Here is a 12,827-nt window from a genome sequence, read left to right as displayed (position 1 = left end):
ACTTATATGCAAAGTACATCATGAGAAATGCTGAGCTGGATGGAGCACAAGCTGGAATCAAAATTGCTGGGAGAAATATCAATAACCTCAGATATGTAGTTGACACCACCCTTAGGACAGAAAGTAAAGAAGAACTAAAGAGCCTCTTGATGAAAGTGAAAGAGGAGAGTGAAAAAGTTGGCTTAAAGCTTAACATTCAGAAAACTAAGCTCATGGCATCCGGTCCCATCACTTCATGGCAAATAGATGGGGAAACAGTGGCAGACTTTATTTTCTTGGGCTCCAAAAGCAATGCAGATGTTGACTGCAGCCATGAAATTAAAAGATAGTTGGTGATTGGAAGGAAAGTTATGACCAACCTAGATAGCATATTAAAAAGCAGAGACATTACTTTGCCAACAAAGGTCTGTCTAGTCAAGGCTATGGTTTTTCCAGTGGTCATGAATGGATGTGAGAGTAGGACTATAAAGAAAGCTGAGCACAGAAGAATTGATGCTTTTGAACTGCAGTGTTGGAGAATACTCTTGAGAGTCCCTTGGAATGCAAAGAGATCCAACCAGTCCATCCTAAGGAAATCAGTCTTGAACATTCGTTGGAGGTACTGATGCTGAATCTGGAACTCCAATACTTTGGCCACTTGATGCGAAGTGCTGACTTATTGAAAAAGACCCTGATGCTGGGAAAGCTTGAACGTGGGAGGAAAAGGGGATGACAGAGGATGAGATGGTTGGATGGCATCACCAGCTCAATGGACATGAGTTTGGGTAAACTCCAGGAGTTGATGATGGACAGGGAGGCCTGGTGCGCTGCAGTCCATGGAATCTCAAAGAGTCAGACATGACTGAATGACTGAACTGAACTGAACTGAAAGTTACTTGAAAACACTATGGACTATAAAAGTATATTTAGTATCTCAGCACACATAGATTCACAGAAAAGTTGGACATACCAAAATCAGTGTTTAATTTTGCACTGCATCTCTGAAGGAACTATAACTCTGTTGATTATTTCTTCTATGCCTTAAGCTCAGCATCTATAACAAAGGGGAAATTACAGTAGTTTAAGAGTATGAAAGAGAATGTACTCACCATCAACTACATCCATAAAAATACCAAAGTTTGAATGCAGCAAGTATTCTACAAATGCTGAAGAGATATATTTAGTCAACTACAGAGGAGAGAAAGAATTAGTGTGTAAGTGTACAAATAATCCTTCTGTAGTTATTTAATACAGAAAATTTAAGTTACACTCTGCAGTATGTTGAATATATCCTCCAAATTTTCATGTCTATCTAGAACCTCAGAATCTGACATTTATGGAAAACAGGGTATTTGTAGATATAACTAGTTAAGGATCTTGTGATGAAATCATCTTGGATTTAAGGTTTAAGTCATTTAATCCAATGACTGGGGCACTTATAAAAAGAGGAGAGAACAGAGAGATACACACAGAGGGGGAGGCCATGTAAAGATGGAAACAGAGTTTGAAGTTATGTTGCCAGATATAGATGATTATGGTATTCATATGATCAGGTGGAAAACAAATACAGTTATGTCAATAGCTAGAACTATTTGCATTGAATGAATGGATAAATAAATAAAACAAAAAGGTGATGTTGAACATGGATCAGTATGAAACAATTATTTTATAAATTAATATTAAATCTTTGTCACAGAGGAAAGAACATTGTTACTAAGAAACAAATGATTCAACAGTATTAGTAATGACTAGGCTATAGAGTGTTTCTTAAATTCTTGTTTCTTTTTAGATAAGTATAATGTTCTAATCAAATAAATCCTATGTTTCATGTTACTTCAAGACCTAGCTCAAATCCTGTGTTTTACTTGCAGCTCACTGAGCTCTTATTTCCACTGAAATCTTTTGTACTTAATGACTTGTTCAGCGATGACAAATGGGTTTCATCTTAAATCAGCTGCCATCAACTGGTAAGTTAGCTGAAGTGTTGTCCTCAGGAGAATTCTTAGAACAAGTTCTGGTCTAGTGGAAAAGAGAACCATGAAAGATCAGTGATGTCCTTCATGGGCAATGAAGGGGAGTAGGGGTACATTGGGTCCAGAGTAGGGGTACATTGGGTCCAGAGTCTTATTTGACAACAAGAGTGCTAGTATTTTTACTTTTATAGCATTTATTTTTCATCAAATCCAGGTCTAGAGTATACATTTAATATTGAGTGTCTTACTTTAATTTATATCCTATATCTTCAAGTATACTATAATATTCTTGTAGCCAAAAACTATATATACGTTATGTCTGTAGCATAGGTTCAGTCATACCTTGCAAAATAGGCATTTGCTGATAACAAAATGACTTTTTTAGACTTTACTTGTATTACTATTATTCATAAACAATATCTCAAAAGATTATTAATATTAAACCATTCTAAAGAAACTTTAGAATGTTTATTTAACTTATATGCGAGTACATCATGTGAAATGCCAGGCTGGATGAAGCACAAGCTGGAATCAAGACTGTTGGGAGAAATAGTAATAACCACAGATATGCAGATGACACCACCCTTATGGCAGAAAGTGAAGAAGAACTAAACAGCCTCTTGATGAAAGTGAAAGAGGAAGTGAAACAGTTGGCTTAAAACTCAACATTCAGAAAACTAAGATCATGGTATCCGGTCCCATCACTTCATGGCAAATAGATGGGGAAACAATGGAAACAGTGGCAAACTTTATTTTCTAGGGCTCCAAAATCACTGCAGATGGCGACTGCAGCCATGAAATTAAAAGATACTTGGTGATTGGAAGGAAAGTTATGACCAACCTAGACAGCATATTAAAAAGCAGAGACATTACTTAGCCAACAAAAGTCCATCTACTCAAAGCTATGGTTTTTCCAGTAGTCATGTATAGATGTGAGAGTTGGACTATAAAGAAAGCTGAGCACTGAAGAATTGATGCTTTTGAACTGCAGTGTTGGAGAATACTCTTGAGAGTCCCTTGGACTGCCAGGAGATCCAACCAGTCCATCCTAAAGGAGATCAGTCTTGAACATTCGTTGGAGGGACTGATGCTGAATCTGGAACTCCAATACTTTGGCCACCTGATGCGAAGAACTCACTCATTTGAAAAGATCCTGCTGTTCAGAAAGATTGAAGGTGGGAGAAGAAGGGGATAATAGAAGATAAGATGGTTGGATGGCATCACCAACTCGATGGACATAAGTTTGAGTATGTTCCAGGAGTTGATGATGGACAGGGAAGCCTGGCGTGCTGCAGTCCATGGGTCACAAAGAGTCGGACACAACTGAGTGACTTAACTGAACTGAAAAAAACTTTACTACATAAACTCTCAATTTTAGGTAAATGTGTTGACTTCATCAATTCCAGGTTCAAACTGAACATCAGTAAATGAGTAATATTTAAAAATTAAATACATGCTTTCCAAATAATATGTTGTTACAATAATGGAACAAACAGAAGATAAAGAAAACACACATTCAAAAATAGATTTAAGCTTTTTAAAATTCTAAATATACATCTTTAAAAATACATTGTATATATTTAGTATGCCCTACAATTTCTATACCTTTTTCAGTAGACTGCATCTTCTTATATCTAGTAAGTGCTGAATAAATCCATGTCGATTAGTTTAGAGTTACATTAAAGAAATAGTTCCATTTTCTATTCCCTCCTGCTTAGCAAATGTATTTATCATATTCCATAACAGCTCACAGTTTGTTATACATTAACTGCTCATTCTCTGTGCCAATAAGACTGTGTTGGAACAGCAAATGAATTTGGTACGTTCATTTAAATGATTCTGCAAACCACAGGCTACTCAGTTGTCTAATGATAAGAGAGTCTCAAAGCCACCTGATCACCATTACACTCCCTTATTTTTCTGGACTAGCATGGTCAATACTGTCAGGATCTCAACACAGAGAAGAATGAGAAGGAAAAGTTTACCTCAGACATAATCATGAAAAGGGGCTTTATTAATTCAGGCACCAATGGTGATGTGGCTAGATTGGAAGGAGAATGGAATATAGGATTTGAAGTGCTTTATCTGCTCCAAGACCAATGCTGGTTTTGGCACTTCTTTCACTCTAGTGAGTTGCAAAAAAACAAGCAGGTGCTAGCAATCTGAGAGACCACATGCCAGCTACAGCTGCTTCAAACTGATTCAATTACATCTGCCTGAATAGTCCCAGGACATCAAACCAGTTGAAGAGATCTATAAGTTGCAAGGAGACCTTGTCTATCCTAAGACAACCACCTGCAAATCTCCACATTTGGAGATCATTCTGTCCCCAGGCACAGGAAAGCAGACTGGAGTTGGGGGCTGGGGTGGGAAGGGGAATGTGATTTTAATTCACTTTAAAATTAAAAATTGGTTGGAGAGAGAGCACAAAAGGTCCCTTTGAATTTTCATCTTTAAAATCTGAGAGTAGCTGAGGTCTTAAGGAGACTTTGAAACAGTCTGATTTTGTGATAGCATTTCCCAAATCATTGGGTTCAGCGCATTTACAGAACATGCTCTTGGGATCTGGACTTCGCTCCAAACCTTGTTTGTACAAAAAGGGGCCAAGCAGCTGGGAAATTCTGGAGTGGAGTGTGTCCTCATTAGTTCCCATCTGCCACCAGAACTCAGCTCATGGCAAGTTTGGCTAAGTCCTGGTGTACTCAGGTCCAAATGTGGGTCAGTTTTAATTACACTATACAGAATTCTGTGTGCAGTTTTTAAATCCGCATTATACAGCACAGAGGAATGGGCAGCTCTCCAGCTAATCAATTTTTTAAAAGTACATATATAAAAATTTTAAACCAGGCTAGACAGACAGTGGGTGGAAAAAAAATCTTATAAATGAGTACAAGGGTTACTTAAGAGAATTATTAGTGAAATTGGGTCATAAGCAAGTCTGCTTTAAGACTTCCAAGTGAGGACAAACTGTTCCAATGGTAAGATAGAAAACTTAAAATGAGGTGCACAATGCCCCTTGCTCCTCAGTGTAAATGAGTAACAACAAGGCTGTGACCAGTTTATTGTAAATACCTACAGCAATTCTGGCTTTCACATAAGCGGAGATATCCCTTATTTCGCTCTTCTTTACACTTACTTCTTTTCAAGGAATAACTAATGGCAGATATTCTCTAAAAGGGGAAAAAAATCATAAACTACCTGTTAAGAGTGAAAACAAAGATGAAGGAGAGGAGAGAGAGAAAGACAAGGAAAGCAGAGTGCACATGTGTTGAGAAGCAGACCCTGAGCATGACTTGGCTCTGAATGCCATCCACACAAACCGGGGCCAGAATCAACCCATGCAACTATGTTCAGAATAAATCCTATCCAAAAGCTTCATCAGGTGCAGAAGAGCTAAAACACAGCCTTCAAAGACAACTGTCAGCAAAAAATTCAGGAGTGAAGATATAGGCAGTCAATGCTGGACATTTATACAATAGCATAATGCACCATTTTTGATGGATAAAATGTCCTTTGGCACAAACCCTAATGACAGGAAAAAAAATCCCTTAAATGCTCAGAGTATTTTGGGGGCTTTTGACTGAGTTGTTAGGAAACTGATACATTTAAAAGGCAGAACTGAATTTTGGGTTCAAATACTACCATTTAACATTTACTGGTAGTATGATCTTGGGCAGATTGCTTATTCTTTTTTTTTCCTCACCTGTAAAATTGGCAAAACAACAGCACCTACCTAAGATTGTTGAAAGAATTATCAAATATATAGATATATAATATATTAATATAATATACATAACTATATATATATATATATATATATGTCCCTGGGTTGGGAAGATTTCCCTGGAGAAAGGAATGGCTACCCACTCCAGTATTATTCTTGCCTAGAGAATTCCATGGACAGAGGACTCTGGCGAGCTACAATCACAAAGAGTCAGATGCTACTGAGCAACTAACACAACGTATCTATATACAAACATTTCTCTGGAATATAAAAGTCACTCTGTAAATGTTAACATTTTAATCCAACTGTTACGAGTTGAATCATACACCACATAAGAAGATATGTTAGAGTCCTAACCCTAGTACCTCAAAATGTGACCTTATTTGGAGATAGGGTCTTTAGGAAGTAATCAAGGTAAATTGAAATAATCATAGAAGGCCCTAATTCAAGACGACTGATCTCTTTATAGAAAAGGGAAATTTGGACCCCCGAGAGATATGTATAGAGAGAAGACAGTGTGAAGAGACATTGGAAGAAGGTGGACATCTACAGTCAAGGAGAGAGGCCTAGAAATGATTTTTCCCTTATAGCTCTCAGAAAGAACCAACTCTGCCAAAACTTTGCTCTCAGGCTTCCAGAGAAAATTTCCATTGTTTAAGCTGCCCAGTTTGTGATACTTTGTTACAGCAGCCCTAGCAAACTAATACTCAACTAAATAAAAATTTCATTAAGCATCAATGTTTGCCTTGACTCATTGTGGTCAAACCCGTACATTTGACATTAGGCAAGTCAACTTTGTCAACTTTATGAACAATGGCCTAGTTAATATATTATCTAGTGTTTTTTCCCTTTATTTCTTTTCTGGTTGCTGTTCAGGAAGATACAACTGCAATAGAAAGAGACAGCCTAGCACGGAATATATAAACTGGTTTACTATAATTAAGATTGTCTAGTTTTTACTAGAGATGATTAAGGGAAAAATCAGACATACAAATTCATAAATCCACTTTTCTTATCAAGATATTTTACTAAAAGAAAAAGTAAAAGAAAGCTTTATAAACCATTTACTTCTGGCCAACTTTGCTCACTAAATCTGTGGCTGCTTAGAATGTGAAAACCTTGCCAACAGAACCTCCTTTAGTTCACGAGGATGCGTGTAAGAGTACAGGGTTTAATTGGCAAGTATGGGTTCTTCATTGTTTGCAGGAGATTAGTTTTAAGGGTATTGACTTTCAAAAGAGGAGTGACAGTTGCCTGGGAGTTGTATCAGCAGTGTTTCCATTGCAAGGCACATTTCCATAATCAACAGACATTTAAGTCAATGTGATTATCTTCACCTTGAGTTTTTCTTTAAATGGCACCATTTTCTACAGACAGGTAGCATGTACAGTTAGAAATGGTGAGTCTAACCAAGCTAAACTGAGACACTCAACTGCAATCACCAAAGACTAACTTTGCCAAGATTAACTTTGCTAATGGGTGAATCCTATACTTCCTTCAGGGGCTTTCCTGGTGGCTCAGTGGTAAAGAATTCACCTGCCAATGCAGGAGACCTGAGTTCAACCCCTGTGTTGGGAAGATCCCCTGGAGAAGGAAATGGTGACCCATGCCAGTATTCTTGCCTAGAGAATCCCCATGGACAGAGGAGCCTAGCTGGCTATAGTCCACTGGGTGACAAACAGTCATATGCAACTGAGCAGACATACATATAACAATTAGATATACCTCCTCCAAATATCTATACTGCCTCTCATAACAAATCTTTTGTATGTTAACAGGATGAGAAAAAAGAAAATGAATATTTATGGAACACTAGTGTATGTTATGAACTAAATAAAGTATTTTGTATACCTAACCTACTCTAATCTTCACACCCATTGTTGAAAAAGTAAGCATAATTACCATCAAATTTTAGATAAGAAACCTTGAGTCTTAGTAAGGTTAGACAACCTTGATCATGTCACATAGCTACTGAATTGTGGAACTGGAATTTCATTGAAGGTCATTTGAACTCTGCTGCTGCTGCTGCTGCTGCTGCTGCTAAGTCGCTTCAGTCGCGTCCGACTCTGTGACCCCATAGACGGCAGCCCACCAGGCTCTGCCATCGCTGGGATTCTCCAGGCAAGAACACTGGAGTGGGTTGCCATTTCCTTCTCCAGTGCATGAAAGTGAAAAGTGAAAGTGATTCTAAAGCTCCTTCAGAGATAGGCAAGAGATTTGGAATCCAGCTACCCTGAGTACATTAGGTTCAAAGATGCTGATTTATTTATGGTATTTGCAGACTTCTTTAAAGTTCTGAAGTCATTTAGATAGTAAACATCTTGCTAAACTTGATTCAGTTTATTCTCCTGAAGAAGAAGCCAGTTATTCACAGACACAAACTGAAAGGCTTCAATCAATTTAGATGAAATTAATCCCCTTATGACGAATATCTGAGATTTTTTATATAAAGTACAGCAATAGCTTGTCTTTCAGTTAGTATTCCAACAACTTGACAGAGTCCATTTACTTCTTAGAGACAAGCAATCAACTCTCCAACCATTCACAGAAAGAAAAGTGAGGTATCTAAATGAGGTATCTCACACTAGACTAAGAATCCAGAATTTGGGCTTCAAATTCTACATCTCTTACCTACTGCTGCTGCTGCTAAGTCGCTTCAGTCGTGTCTAATTCTGTGTGACCCCACAGACGGCAGGCAACCAGGCTCCTCCATCCCTGGGATTCTACAGGCAAGAACACTGGAGTGGGTTGCCATTTCCTTCTCCAGTGCATGCATGCATGCTAAGTCACTTCAGTCATGCCTGACTCTGTGCAACCCCATGGACAGCAGCCCACCAGGGTCCTCTGTCTACAGGATTCTCTAGGCAAGAATACTGGAGCTCTTATCTACTAAAGCTGTCTTAAAACTCAACATTTAGAAAACTAAGATCATGGCATCTGGTCCCATCACTTCATGGCAAACAGATGGGGAAACAATGGAAACAGTGACAGACCTATGCAGATGGGGATTGCAGCCATGAAATTAAAAGACGCTTACTCCTTGGAAGGAAAGCTGTGACAAACTTAGCATATTAAAATCAGAGACATTACTTTGCCAAAAAAGTTCCATCTAGTCAAAGATATGGTTTTTCTAGTAGTCATGTTCTGATGTGAGAGTTGGACCATAAAGAAAGCTGAGCACCAAAGAATTGATGCTTTTGAACTGTGGTGTTAGAGAAGACTCTTGAGAGTCCCTTGCGCTGCAAGGAGATCAAATCAGTCAATCCTAAAGGAAATCAACCCTGAATATTTATCGGAAGGACTGATACTGAAGCTGAAGCTCCAGTACTTTGGCCATCTGATGTGAAGAGCTGACTCATTGGAAAAGACCCTGATGTTGGAAAAGATTGAAGGCAGGAGGAGAAGGAGTTGACAGAGGATGAGATGGTTGGATGGCATCATGGATTCAATGGATATGAGTTTGAGCAAACTCTAGGGGTTGGTGATGGGCAGGGAAGCCTGGTGTGCTGCAGTCCATGGGGTCGCAAAGAGTCAGACATGACTGAGCAACTGAACTGAACTACCCACTATACTGTGTAACCCTGACAAGTACATGAACTTTTCTGAGCTTATTTTCTCATCATGGATAAAGCAAAGATATTAAATAGATAACCATTAAGAACCCTTCAACTTCTAACCTTATGTGATTTTTAGAATTTCTTCTGAAAGAAATTAGAGGTAATTAGATAGAACTTTTAGAACAATCAATGTGACAATGTCCAGACCAAGATACTTGCTCTCAGGCAAGTAGAATGGTCTGCCTTCAGCATCTAAATTGTAGTAGTGGTGGGGATAGTATTGGAAATAATAGTAGTTGGGCTAAGATTTATTCAGCACTTGCTATATACCAACCACCGAACTAAGAATTTTACATGTGTTGTTACATCTAACTCAACACAGCAATATATAATGTAGATACTACTATTTTTCCAATTTTCCAAAGGACTAACAAACCAAACAAAAAAATTAGGTTAACTTGACCGGGTCTATACTAAGAAGTGGTGAAGACAAAAGGAGCTCTGCTGACATATCTCTGTATGCTCTTTGAGAGCAAGGACCCTGTTTTATCTATTTAGCCTAACTCAGTGTCTAACAAATGGTACATATTTAATTATTGTGTGGAATAAAAGGAAGGAAGGAAATGAGGGAGGGAGGGAGAAAAGGAAGGGGAGAGAGAAATAAATTATATCTAGACATGCTATGTCCTCAGTACATATTTTCTTCCTTTAACCTTTTCTTTCTTTAACCCTGAAATCATGGGGATATCTGCAATTATGCTCAGCAATCCTAGGGTTTAGTGATCTCTCCCTCCTGAGTACTCCAAACTATAATTCCTAGTACAGGTCACTGAAGCATCTGCTATCATCTGGTTTAGTATTCTAGCTAATACATAGTTTTGGTTCTCTCTCAATTCTAATATTAGTCTAACAAAAGAATATAGTTGATTCTACCACACTAAGTTTCTGGAAAAAAATAATATCCCTGATATTGGTCTCTCACCCACTGGTGTAAACTAAGATGAAAGAAAAGCTTGTTTCCAGAGGTAAGAGCTTGTGTACTTCCAAACCTAGTAGTACACATGAATATCATCAACCAGAATTTGAGATGCCTAAGAAAGATGTTTTGATGCAGATAATGGGATCACTTTGCTCCCTCTGCCATTGTTATATGACTGCCTTGTGCCATACATAATGGAACTTTAGAGGGGTGTTAACTAAAGCAGGTCATGATGAACACTATTTTGACTCTACTTCTATTTGGCTTTTTCTTCATTTATTTACAATTAGAATTCAGTGAATAACAGAAACCATAATTATAAACATGTGTACAGTAAATACAGGGCCCATTACTTCTGTTTAGGAAAACACACATTTTTAAATGTGATCTGATCTACCTGATCCTAAGAAAGCCCACATAGTTTGTGTTTTCAGTGAGATAGCGATAGGGTTGGGGTAGGAGGCTTTGGGGGAGAAAATGATTGCTTAGGAAAGCCATAGCATTGCTCACATAATACAGACATTTATTTATTTCTATGCTGAAAACATTTTCAAGGTGACTAATGACTTAGTCATTGAATACCTCAGCATTCTGTGTAAAATAGGGATAATGTAAAGACTTTTCTCATAGTCAGCACAATGAATGCAAAGTATATTGCAAATAGTTTTATGGCAATTCTTGATTGTGTTGAGTATCAATTCTTATATATTCATTTCTCATTTTAAGGAAATAATTTATCAGTAGTCTCATCTCCATCTCATCCACAGTGTGAGAACTAAAGGAAGTACATGAAGACCATCCAAAATATAAAGCAAATAACAAGTTTCTAGGCCTCTATTCTTTCAGAAATGTTTTATTTATACAAGCATTCATTCAGCATTTACTTACCACCTACCGTGTACAAGGCATTTTATTAAGAGACTGTGGAAAACCATACACTTAGCTCAGTACCTATACTTCTTACTCCCAAAGAAGTCAAATAAATTCATATTATGGTAGTTTAAAAAAAAAAACAAAAACAGATTTAAACAGGTCAGTAGAAGGAGAAGACACACAAGCTCTAAGATTTTGTGTTACTAAATACCAATAGAAACTTGTTAGCATTTTTAAAAAGACTAATGTGTGCTCGCTTCGGCAGCACATATACTAAAAAGACTAATGCAAGTTATTTGAATAAGTTTTCAATATCAGGAATTTGGTACTACCAAATAAATTATTTAATTAAATGCTTTGTATATTGAGTTGCCACTTTTTATATTATATTTATAGAACTTTACCTAATTAGTTACAGGCTATAGTTCATAATAGCTTGTCTATGTTAAAAATATAGATACTTGTCAGAAAACATATAGAGCTATTACCTAAAAGAAACATCACTAACAGAAATGCTTAGGAAAAAACATCAAGTGACTAGGATTTGATAAAGGACTTCTTTTGTGGCTCAGCTGGTAAAGAATCTGCCTGCAATGCGAGAGACCTGGGTTCGATCTCTGGGTTGGGAAGATCCCTGGAGAAAGAGGCTACCCACTCCAGTATTCTGGCCTGGAGAATTCCATGGACTGTATAGTCCATGGGGTCACAAAGAATTGGGCACGACTGAGTGACTTTCACTTTCAATTTCAGGATTTGATAAAACTAAAGGATGATATTACAGTCTTAAGTTTTACATCTGGATTTTAGTTCCTTTTCAAAAATAATTATCTAATTTTTCCTTATTTTCTCTCTCACTTCCACTCAGCTGCAATGGAGACACATGCACAAATCAAGAAATCATCTTGAATTTTCTTAATATCACTTAAATTTTCTGAATATGGCCCATGTGTCCACTAATAGCCAAATGCTTTCAAATCTGTTCAGCTAAATGGATCAATAACTACATCCAGCCTCACACAGTGGGGTTGCCAACATAGTGAAACTGAGCCAAGCAGAAAATGTCTCTATGAGAACAAAAATTATTATCAACCCAGTTATCTTGAGAGATCTACTCTCCCCAGGTATTCTTTGGAGAAGTTAGCATACATATTATCTAGGGCAGTCAACAGTTGCTAAGAAAATATTTGAGACTGAGAACGAAGAATTTGGATAAAATATTTGGGAACTAAAATCAATGAGTTTTATAGTAAACCAATGTAATAGCTCAAAGACTACATCAAGTAAGAATCTTTCAAACTTGGAGGACACAAAATATGTAACAGCACAAGCAATCTGCTAACAAGCTTCTCTGTGCGCTCAATCATATGACACAGCTGCAAACAACAATTGAGCAGGTGCAACCAAGCTTTTGAGAATTCCTGCCTGTTGCCCAGAAACCACAACACCACATAGTTGAGATTTTTAAACAGGTGCAAACATTTTTTTTTCCCCATTACTCTAGTGCTTGAGACAGTGCAGCAGACAGGAAATACATCTGCAACTGCTCCTTACCTAAAGCAGCCACCACAGAAAATAAACTCAAAAGTAACACAAAAAAACTTTTAAAAATAAGACAATAGTGTCAAAAACAGTGGTTTTGCAATAGTCTCTGTTCTCACATGAGGAGCCACTTTAATAGAACAGTTCCATAAAACAGTCTCTAGTTTTTCCATTAGATGAGTGCTTTGTAACTAAAATTATTC

At 37.5% G+C, this 12,827-nt stretch overlaps 1 protein-coding gene across 38 annotated transcripts in view; it reads right to left on the bottom strand.

The window, feature by feature from the left end:
* Positions 1-12,827, bottom strand: part of ZBTB20 (zinc finger and BTB domain containing 20) — an 846,735-nt gene that overhangs the window by 603,490 nt on the left and 230,418 nt on the right. For 4 of the 38 annotated variants that reach the window (XM_061167129.1, XM_061167120.1, XM_061167130.1 and 1 more), the window contains one exon: positions 950-1,033. The exons of the other annotated variants lie outside the window; for them this stretch is intronic. The gene's annotated coding sequence lies outside the window, so the exon portion shown is untranslated. The remainder of the gene's footprint in view (positions 1-949; positions 1,034-12,827) is intronic. 38 annotated transcript variants of the gene reach the window in all.

The sequence above is a fragment of the Dama dama genome, chromosome 19 (genome assembly GCF_033118175.1).
Source record: "Dama dama isolate Ldn47 chromosome 19, ASM3311817v1, whole genome shotgun sequence".
Classification (NCBI taxonomy): domain Eukaryota; kingdom Metazoa; phylum Chordata; class Mammalia; order Artiodactyla; family Cervidae; genus Dama; species Dama dama.
This window is presented reverse-complemented; position numbering and strand designations above follow the sequence as displayed.